This window comes from Gavia stellata, chromosome 22 (genome assembly GCF_030936135.1).
Source record: "Gavia stellata isolate bGavSte3 chromosome 22, bGavSte3.hap2, whole genome shotgun sequence".
In the NCBI taxonomy this organism is placed as follows: domain Eukaryota; kingdom Metazoa; phylum Chordata; class Aves; order Gaviiformes; family Gaviidae; genus Gavia; species Gavia stellata.
This window is the reverse complement of record NC_082615.1, coordinates 6401745-6411565: the sequence shown is the minus strand read 5'-3', so window position 1 is coordinate 6411565 and position 9821 is coordinate 6401745.

Sequence of the window (9821 nt, the reverse complement as noted above, 5' to 3'; positions counted from 1 at the left end):
TTTTTAAGTGTGAGTGTCTCCTAGCTTGAGTAGGTTTGTCTTCGCTGAAGCTCCACGTTCGAGTGTGTGTCTCTGCCACGCCGGGCTGCTCCGTGGAGGGAGGAGAGCTGCTGTAATGAAGTCATCTTTGGCAGAGTCGGTTCTGCTCTCGCCCTCCCTCTGAAGTCTTGTCTCCCACCTCCATGCCCTGAGGTGTTGACTTTCTTTCCTATTTGCTTGTTGTAATTTCGAGATCTGCCCTCTTTTGATGCTGTTGTGGGAAGGGATTTTGTGTGTTCAGGACTTGCTTTTATTTTATGTCTCGCTGGGTGCTGCCTAACTGAAAGAGCAGGTGGGGAGGGGCAGCACTTGCCAGCCCCACCTCAAACCGTAAAATGTGAGCACCTGAAGCTATGTTTTAGTTGGATTGCTGCTGTACTGACTGTTTTATGAGAGTTATTTACTGAGACTGAAAAAAAAAAATAAAAGAAAAAGTCTTCCTTGCCAAGGCTTTGGGCCACGCCAAGGCTTTGCCGATGACACAGCGGGCGCTAGCAGTGTGGAGGTGATTGCTTCAGCCGGCGGCTGGCCAGCCGACACCTGCGTGAGCTGCTTTCCAGCTCGTCGTCATTGCAGGAGAGAAGAAGTTGTAGCTTTGCTCAAACAGATGGTCTTTGCAATGTGCCCAGAAAGTTATCAAAGGGTATGGGCTGCTCACTCCTGTTAAATGTGTGAACCCGGGAAAGCCCAGAGTTGTTACCTCCAGAGAAAGAGATGCTTTTCAGCAGGGCTCTCCAAGACCGCCTAGTGTTAAAACAAATAAATTGCTGTTGAGGTGCAGGAACCACAAAGGGACCAAAGTCTCTTCTTTTTGGGGAACGTTTACACCAGCGTATTCATGCCTTGCTCTTACAGAGCAGTTTTCCATCTCCGAGCCTTGCCATGCGCTGCTGTTCCTCTGACTGTTTATATTCAACTTCCTTCCTTTTGTGCTAAGCGAGAACCACGGACACCGATGACTTCCAGTATTTAGTCTTTGTTTATTTGAAACTTGTCTTTGGGGCTGGGCTCATGCTTTCAGTTGCCAATAAACAGCAAAGCACCAGGATTTCACAAGAAAAGGTTTTGCCTTTTCACGTAGCAGGCGTCTGTCTGTCTGTCCTCTACCATGTTTGTATGAAGCAGCATTAGGAAGAAAACAAGCCTGCCTTTTGGTGCAGCAATAAAAGGTGAAGTTGCTGGTACTTTTAACTTCTCTCCTCCTTGTGTAGCCTCTTGTAGTGCCTGGAGACCATGAGAAAAGGTGACAGTCCACCTTCTCTCCCGGTTTGTGTTGGCTGGCTCCTCACGAGGCTCTCGCCCACACTACTGAATGTTTTGTACGGGGCCAGCCAACACAAACCAGGAGGAGAGGTGGGCTACCCTGCTAAATCTTTCAAACATAACATCAGTGTGTTTTAAGCCTTTTGGCAGCTGGGTGAGATGCTAATGTAACCCTGGATGTCCTGTTTTCTCTGCATGGATGTTAGGATTGTGGTAGGCTGCAGTTTTATCCTGGATCCTTTACTAACATTCTCCTCTTGTGTTCTTTTGGTGGCCCACTTACCTCTTGCTGCTGGTCCATCCCGGGAGCAAATGGGCATTGGTGAAGTCCAGCAAAGAGATTTTCTTTTAGGTACATCTTTATGACATGGAATATCCATTGCAAAACAGACACGCATAGTTAATGCTATCTTTGGGGAAAGGCTGAGAAAGAGAATATGGTAGGATTTCATCCTGCACTTTTAACTACCTGGGTAATTATATTAAGCACAATTTAGTGCAATAAATTATGTGCACATTAATGTACATTAATAAGCATTCCTTAAATGTGATAGCAGGATATTGCCAATAGCATGTACAGTGAAGCTATAGGATCAAGTATTTATTTTTTTTTTAGCAGTGTGTGTTGTTACAGAATTCAAAAAGGGAATGAATGTGCTCCAGCAGCAGGATCTTGGCTGTAACTGCTCAACAGAGACCTAGAAAAAGCCCCAGAGCTGTCTCTGGGGTCACTGCAGTGGCAGGACAGAAAGAAGAAGGTTCGGTACAAGCTGGTGTGGCATTAAAAAAAGGAAAGAATTAACCCTAAAATCACTTGTAATTATCAGTAATTGGCACTCGGACTGGTAGTCTCAGCAGAGAGAGCAATAATTTAGTGTGAGCTATAAAAATGACTTGTTTTCACTCCTGGGGCAAAAATTCTAGGCCACATGGCGACAGCAGAAAATTACTGATCTATAAATGGGAGATCCACCATGTATGCAGCTGTGAGCTTTGGTAGAGCTATCTGCAGCAAAATCTGCTGATCCTTCCTCTCTAAGTCCCTGTTCTCTGTCTGAAACAGTAAATTTGTATGGCAAAAGCCTCATCCAGCGGGCAGTGAGTGCAAGGTATTGAACCAAGGCAAAAATGTGAGTTCGCCAAGTATTCTTCTTCCCTGGTAGAAGTATCTTGGAGAAGTTGCCTGAGAGGTAACCCATAAACCAATATTTTTTTTTAAAGACAAGATGAAGTGAAAACCTGGGAAATTCTTATGACCATTTACTGAGAATTTCTAATTCCTCTCTGCTTTGTTGCCTTAAAGTTTGGTGTTGGAGTTCTCTTCATATTAGAAAAGTGCCTTTTATCAGCCCTGCAAATGTCTACTTAAATGCAGCCCAGTTACAATCTCTGGGAAAACTCGGGCTCTGTGTGCTCAGAGGTCTGTTAGGGCCTGGGGGGACTTGTCTCAAAGGTGCAAAATGAGTATCTTGGGCTTTTCTGGCAGCACCCATGGTGAGTAACTAGGGCTGGAGGTGCTGAGCAGAGCTGGTTCCTGCCTAGCTGCTCCAGGCTGCTGGGATGGAGGGGGGGAAGATGGTGTCAGGCAGCTCTGGGGCTGTCAGAACGTCCGTAGGTGAGACCAGAGATGCATTACAGGAGGCAATATAAACATCCTCCATCTCGGGTGGAGAAAGGAGAACATCCAGAAACCAAGGACACCAACTATTGTGGTGGAAGCTGGCTGCTCCCAAGCTTTTCTGGTTGGCTCCAGGGTTCCTGTTGGGGAACAACCACTAAAATACTTTTTTTAGTAATATGTTTCTTGCTTGTAGCCTAAATTGCCTTTTTTAACTCCAGTGCCTGACAGCGTTGCTTACCCCAGTAGCAACAGAGGAGAAGGGCGGTGGGAGGTGGGCTGGGGGTGATGAGAGCTGGGCACTGCTGGTGGACGGGGCCAGAGGGAGGACCTGGGGCGCTGAGCAGACACGTCTGCGAGCACTAGCACATGTTCCCTCCCCTCTCGGGAACTGAAGCCCGGCTTTCCTCCGTCTGCAACGTTCTACAACATCTGCTGCCTCTGTGGCTCTCCGAGGCAGAGCGGGTCCCTCTGCATTCAACCCCTCAATGGTAATGATCTGCTCTTCACCAGCATCCACTGCTGTAGCTCGAGCATCAGAGCCTCACCTCCCAGCTCTCATCTTGCAGTAAACGTCTGTTGCGGTTAAAAAAACCCAAGCAACAAAGCCCCTTTAATTTTCAGAGTTTTTATTTAAATATAGGAAATAGCATCTCCAAAAGGGCCAGGGTAAGGTTGAGATTGCCAAGTCAAGCCTTTGGAAACTAGGAAATACCAGACTTCAACTGCCTGGGCCATCTTCAGCTGCGCCCCTGCCTGCTTCCCGTTTGCTGCAGTTTTTAATGGCACGAGCACACCCTCCTTTTTCCTGGGGCTTAATCAGTTTACACATATTTACTTGAGCTTCCTATTTCTTCTAGTGAAAGGAATCCTGCCCCTTGCTTTCATTTGAATCGATGCTCGGTCACCATCATTAAGGAGTCAATCGGCAGCCTCCGTGATGCTGTGTTCATAATGAAGAGGCCAAAATTGCCCTGCTCGTATTTTTACTCTCCAAGAAAGGCAGGAAATACGTGATTTTTTTCATCTGGCTGTTGCTATTGTTTGTGTTGGAGCTGAGGGGACGCAGTTTTCCTTGTGAGGATTTGTCGGGGAGCTAAAATGCAGCCTCCGCCGTGACATCTGCTCTGGTATGTGTACGCTCTGCACCGTGAGAGGTGCGACCGGGTCTGAGCTGTGACAAACCCCAGACTCTAAAGCAAAAAGGTGCCGGGGGACAAAAAAAAAAAAACCACCAACACTCACCTGAACTCCCAACCCTCCTCTGCTGTTCCTTTGCCTGGGGAAGGGGTTTCGGATCCAGCCCGGCAGAAAGGCTGGGCGCAGAGGTGGGATTGCTGCTCCTTGGGCTGTGGTAGGATGCATCAGGAGCGGGTCTGGATGGGTCTCAGTTACGGTGCTACAAGGGGTTGCATTGACCCGTGAGCCGGATCTATTGCAGATGAGGAGTGGGCTGTCGTGCTTGTGCCCTGGATAAAGCGGGATGTGGATCTGTCCTCTTTGTGAGCCGGGTGCTGAGGCTGGGCTCGGCAGCCGGGTGGTTGTTGTCGCGGCAGGAACTTATCTGATATTTCAGCTAGGAGCTACCTGGGCGCCGGAGATGACACCCCCCAAACATGCCAGTGGGAAATTTGGAGGAGAAACCCCCAGTGAGGGGGCCGGGGAGTGCCCTCAGCCCTGCCCCAAGCAGGCGGGTGAAGCTGAGCAGCCGACGCTGCCCATCGTCCGCAGCCCCCTCCATGCACCCTCCGCATGGCAGGCACCTTCCCACCCACCCGCTCAGCCCCTTTCCTGTGGGATGGTGCTTGTGTGGAGGGAGGGAGGATCTGGGGCGGCTGTGCGGGCTGTGCCTGCCCATCCAGGTGTGCGAGGGAGGAATGCCAACCCCTGAGTCACGGGCACCCCCTCCTCCCTCCCCAGCTGGGATAAAGCTCGTCCTCACCTGGGATCCAATCTCATTTATCGTGGCTCCCACCTTTCCTCCCTGCCACCACCCAGGAGGGAGAAGCGTCAGCTCCGGGACGGCGAGGGGAGCGAGAACAAAGTCGATATTTGACTGGAGGGTACAGAAATCGGCGGGGAGGTATGTGGGAGCGTGGGCTGCCTGCCCTCCCCGCTGGACTGGAAGTTGACGTTTAACCGGAAAGAGAAAAGGGACAGAAAATAGAGAGGAGGGAGGAAAAAAAAAAAAAAGAAAGAAAAGGCCAAGGCTGGAAATCAAGTCGCAGCAGCGAAGCAGTGCATTCCCTCTGCCTTTGGAAGAATTTCTTGGCTTGGTGTGCGGGTGCCTGTTATTCGGGCTGTGGCAGAGGATTTGGACACTGAGTCAGACCCAGCGCTAATGAGGTTTGTGGAATTAATTCATCTGTGCTCTTTAGCGTCCGGTTTGCTTTAATTTTGCTGTGTTGATTAACTGGGAGGGGTGAAATAAGGTGCAGGGCTCCTTGCGCGAGCAGGTGGGCAGGGCACGGAGCGAGGGGGCTCGGCTCCCCGCCTGCTTCTTCCCCCTTTTTCCGCTGGTTTTGGCTGTCGGACGCCGTCTCGTGCTTCTCGGCCAGCTGGGAAGGGCAGCGCTCCTGACCAAGGAGATCTTTGCAGGGCTGCGTGGGGCGGTTTTTCTCTCTGAAGGTATTTGGGTGGGGGGGCCGTGGGGTGGAGGTGGGGGTACCGCAGTGTGGTAAGGCAGAGCAGCAGAGCAGAGCCCTTTGGGAACCGTTCGTCGCAGGTTTCAAAGGTCGCCCTCGCCGTCCGCCCCGCTTCCAGGGGAAAAGGCGGTTGTGCCTCGGAGCTGGCACCCAGGGAAAGCCCTTACGGGTGAAAGCACCGGCGGTCAGCCGGGCTGCGCGTGGCTCCGACTTGCTGAACCCACGGAGGTTGTTTTGCAGGATGGGTGACTGCGTGCAAACCCCCTGCAAGAGGGGAGGGGGGGTCCCAGGAGGAAAAGGCCATGAGGGAGTGGGGGTTCAGGGTGGGCTTTGCTGAGCCGCAGGTGTCAGGGTATTTGTGAGCTGGTGGATCTGAAATGGGTGGGAAACAGGGAAACAGATGGACTGCGTGAGGGAGCTGATAGGGGCGTGTTAGGTGGGGGAAAAAGGGAATGAGGAGAGCCCATGGAGGGAAGAGAGAGGAAAGGTGTCTTGTGGGGCCAAAGGAGCAGAGAATGCTCCCGGAGCGGCATGTGGGGAGGCGCAGGGGGGACGGGAGGGTCCCGGCGCTGCGCCAGCATTCGGGCAGCCCCGCAGGCAGGGTCCTGACCTTCCTGCCTGCCCCCCCGGGCTTCCCCCCTGCCCGAGCCGGCGGGGGCAGAGGTCCTCAGGCTGGGTCCCACTGGGTCTTGTCCTTTGCTGGAGGATGCCAGGGACCATGTCTGGGCTCTGGAGCTCGACCTGGGAGCTGAGATCCCCCTTCTTGCTGGAAACAACAAATGGTGACACTTGCCTGGAGCCTCATGGCTGCAGAGGCACACCTGGGGAAGGAGGGGAAACGGACGGGAAAGACAAACAAAATCAAAGACAAAGATGGTTTTGTGTTTAAGCGATGCGTTGATTTGCGGGTCAAACTTTTGATAGCTTTCTGGAGGTCTGGCTTGATATTTTCCATTTCAGAGTACGGCCCCCGGGAGCTCTGCACCGCCGCGTGTGCCGGGGAGGGAGTAGCCCTGGGAAGGGAGAGAGTGTGAGTTGTAGCCCCAACCCATGTGCCCACAGCCCTGCCCTGGGAGGAGAACTGAGCCTGCACAAGCTGTTGTGGCTGTCACTGCGCTGCCCACGGGGGAGCGGGACCGGGAGCCCTGGGGGAGGCATCTGTCTGCTTCTCTGCTTTGCCTCCATCGCTGTTAGCTCTCCCTCGGGACCCCCGTGGTCACGGTGACCAGCACAACCTGCCTGCCCCAGCACGCTGCATGCACCGTGGTCCCCAGCACACATGAGCAAGCAGATGCTCCTCCAGATGCTTCCCACCTACCAGGGCATCAGTCCCCTACACAGCCCCAGTGCACCCCTCGGCAGGACGGGGGGTCTGCAGCCACAAAAAGGGCGATGCCCACTGCAGAGGGAAGAAAGGCTGCACCGGGGAGCTCGAGCATCTCCCTTGCCTTCCTACTCCTGTGTCCCCAACCTGCTAGATGTCCCCCGCATAGCAGCTGGGACCAGGCTCCCACCATGGGCTTGTCGCTCATCGTTCCTGCTCCTTAGTTCCTCTCCCTCATCTGCCCCAGGGCAATGCCCAGCTTCAGCCTCGTCCTTCCCAGCACAGAGCTGCTGGGGATGGGGCAGGGAGGGGACAGGGTGACAGAGTTCTGCCGCTCCAACACTGTCCCCTGTCTCATTGCTCCAGCCGTTTCTTTGGAGCATCTCCTGTTTTGGGGGGATGAGCTACCCAACCTGGGCTTCTCCAGGCTCAGGGGCTCCCAAGGTTTTTCTGGAGCAGGTTTGTTGGCTGTGCCGAGGTGCAGGCAGAGGCTGGGGGAGAGGGAGGAGACCAGGAGAAAAAGCCAGAGCAGTGGTCTGGGATGGGGTAGGATGTTGGTGTGCAGCCGGGAGCTGCTCTGCTTTGTTCCCTGTTTTTGCATGACTGAACACCTTTCTTTTTGTTGTTGTCATGAAAATCCAACCAAACCCCTGCAGCTTTTCCTAAGTGAAAGTGGCATTTTCCCTTCCAGAGGACACTTTTGACATCGAGGGATGTCCGCTTGCATATTGTTGCACAAATATTACGGGCTGCCTTCCTGCAGCCAGCAGCGGCAATGTTCCGTGCCACCAACGCCCTGCCCGCCGGCAACTGCCCAGCTAAATCCTTGGAGGCTGGCGGCTCACAGGGCAACAGGACGTTAATATTGAGCTGAGGTTTATGGCCTTTTATCTCAGCGCTTGAAAAGACATGACAGCAGTTTATGTGTCCAAGGCCCAGGGTGTGACCATCCATCTCTTGGTGACTCTTTCTTGACTTGTGGTTAAAGGAGGATGAATTAGGTCTGTGCTTTGAGGCTACCTTGGAAGATGGGTGTGTGAGCTGAGCAATTCAGTCCCCCTTACTCAATCCTTGCCTCGTGGCCTTTGCCATGATGGGAGATGGGATTTGCCAAATGCTCGGGGGATGTTTTCACAGTGTTTTCCCTTGATGGGCTCAAAGGACTTCCCTACCCTTTCATCTCACCTCTAACTGGCACCTCCCCACATCTCTAGCGCTGGTTGCTGTGGCTGGCATGGCTTGCTGGGGCGGAGCAAGGGGAAAAAAAGATTTTCTTGGCTTCAAAACACGCCCGTCTCGGTGGCGAGGGACGCGATGTTTGCCAGCGAGTGGTGGCGTGAGGACTGTTGCTGAAGGAGGTCACGGGCATGTCCAGGGATGAGGACAACTGCCGGCCTCAGAGCCAGTGCTGGGGCTTGGCCGGGGGCACTGCCTGAAGCCAAACCTGCGTCGAGCCTGAGCTGGGGACGGTCTGTGTTGCAGGGAGCTGTGCTCAGAGACTGCGGGAGGAAAGCGGAGGGTTTTCTTGGTCAACTGGTACCTTTTACCTATGAGAAATACAACATATTGGCTACCAGGTCCTGACGAACAGTAAAGCTTCCCTGGGTGCCCCCTGCAAAGATGCTGCCCTGAGGTTTCCATGTTTCTCACATTTCAGCTATGGGGGGTTAATTACTGTGGCATAAATCCCCCTGAACACAGCTGACAAGATAAATGAGCTTCCCTCACCTTGTCATGTATTACCTGTGTATCCAGGGACCGTCATGGAGAACAAAGTGCGAACACCAAGGGAGATGTCCCCTGGCGTCGATGCTGTGTTGGTTCAAGCCCTATGCCGCAATGATTTCTGCAAGTGCTCAGCTTCATGTGTTCGATGTATTTCCATTGGCTTCAGTGGCTGATGCAGGATCCAGTGGGATCTAATGCTGCTGAGACTAGAATGGGTCTTTCCAGGGGTTTCTCTGGGCCCCAGGTCTGGCTGTTAGCAGCTAAGTCACCAAGTGACCGGTCTACGTGCTGATGTCCCCAAGGAACTCAGACATCCTCACTGCACACAACTATCCCCATTTTCCTTCCCTGTTTTAAGTGGTTTTCATGTTCTCTTCATTTATTTTAGAGCCAGGGCTTACACAGCAAGAAGCTATAAGACAATTCATTTGCATCTTATATTTCACACTTGCATCTTCCAGAAAGGAGATGCTTTAAAGATGTCTTTACACCAGATTTTTTGCCTCGACTGTTCTCACTTGCTCTGCTGGGGTGCTGGAGTCAGAGCCACCCTCCAGCACAGCAGCTGCAGAGCTCGAGTTCCAGCTTTGTCCCTTTTGTTTACCATGTCCAAATGCTGACTTCTGGATGGCACCGAGTTTTCTCAGTTACGTGTGGGAGCAGGGAGAATGGTTCACTCTGTTTAGGATTTGGCTTCTGGGTCCGTGCAAGGGGTCCTGCTGTCCTGGGCAAGGTAGATGGTTGCTGCTGGGCTCTCAAGACCACAGATTCATTCAACAGCTCCAAAGCTCCAAGTCTGGCATTTCCCAAGGCCTCACCCTCTATTTATTGTTGGTTTGACCATCCTGGAAACTCTTAGTGTGATAGGAAATAGCTGAAGGGAGGGGTCTGTTTTGCTTTTCAGGAGAGATGTAGACAGTTGCTTTGTTTTCCTCCTCTCTTTTTTTCCTTAACCCACCAGGAAAAGCAAGGTCTTGACCTGGTTGGTGCTCACACGTGCAGATGGTGCCGGGCTCCGGCTGGGAGCAGCCTGGGCTCCAGCTGCCTGCACCCACCCCACTGCCCCAGGGGACCCATCAAGCTGGGCACCCTGACGCCGGGGCGCAGGGGTGCTGTGGTGTGGCAACTGCCCTGCCCTGGCATTACTGGGGACTTTGAGCCTTTTGCACGTACCTGAGCAGAGGACGAGCCGCTCTTGGTTTTC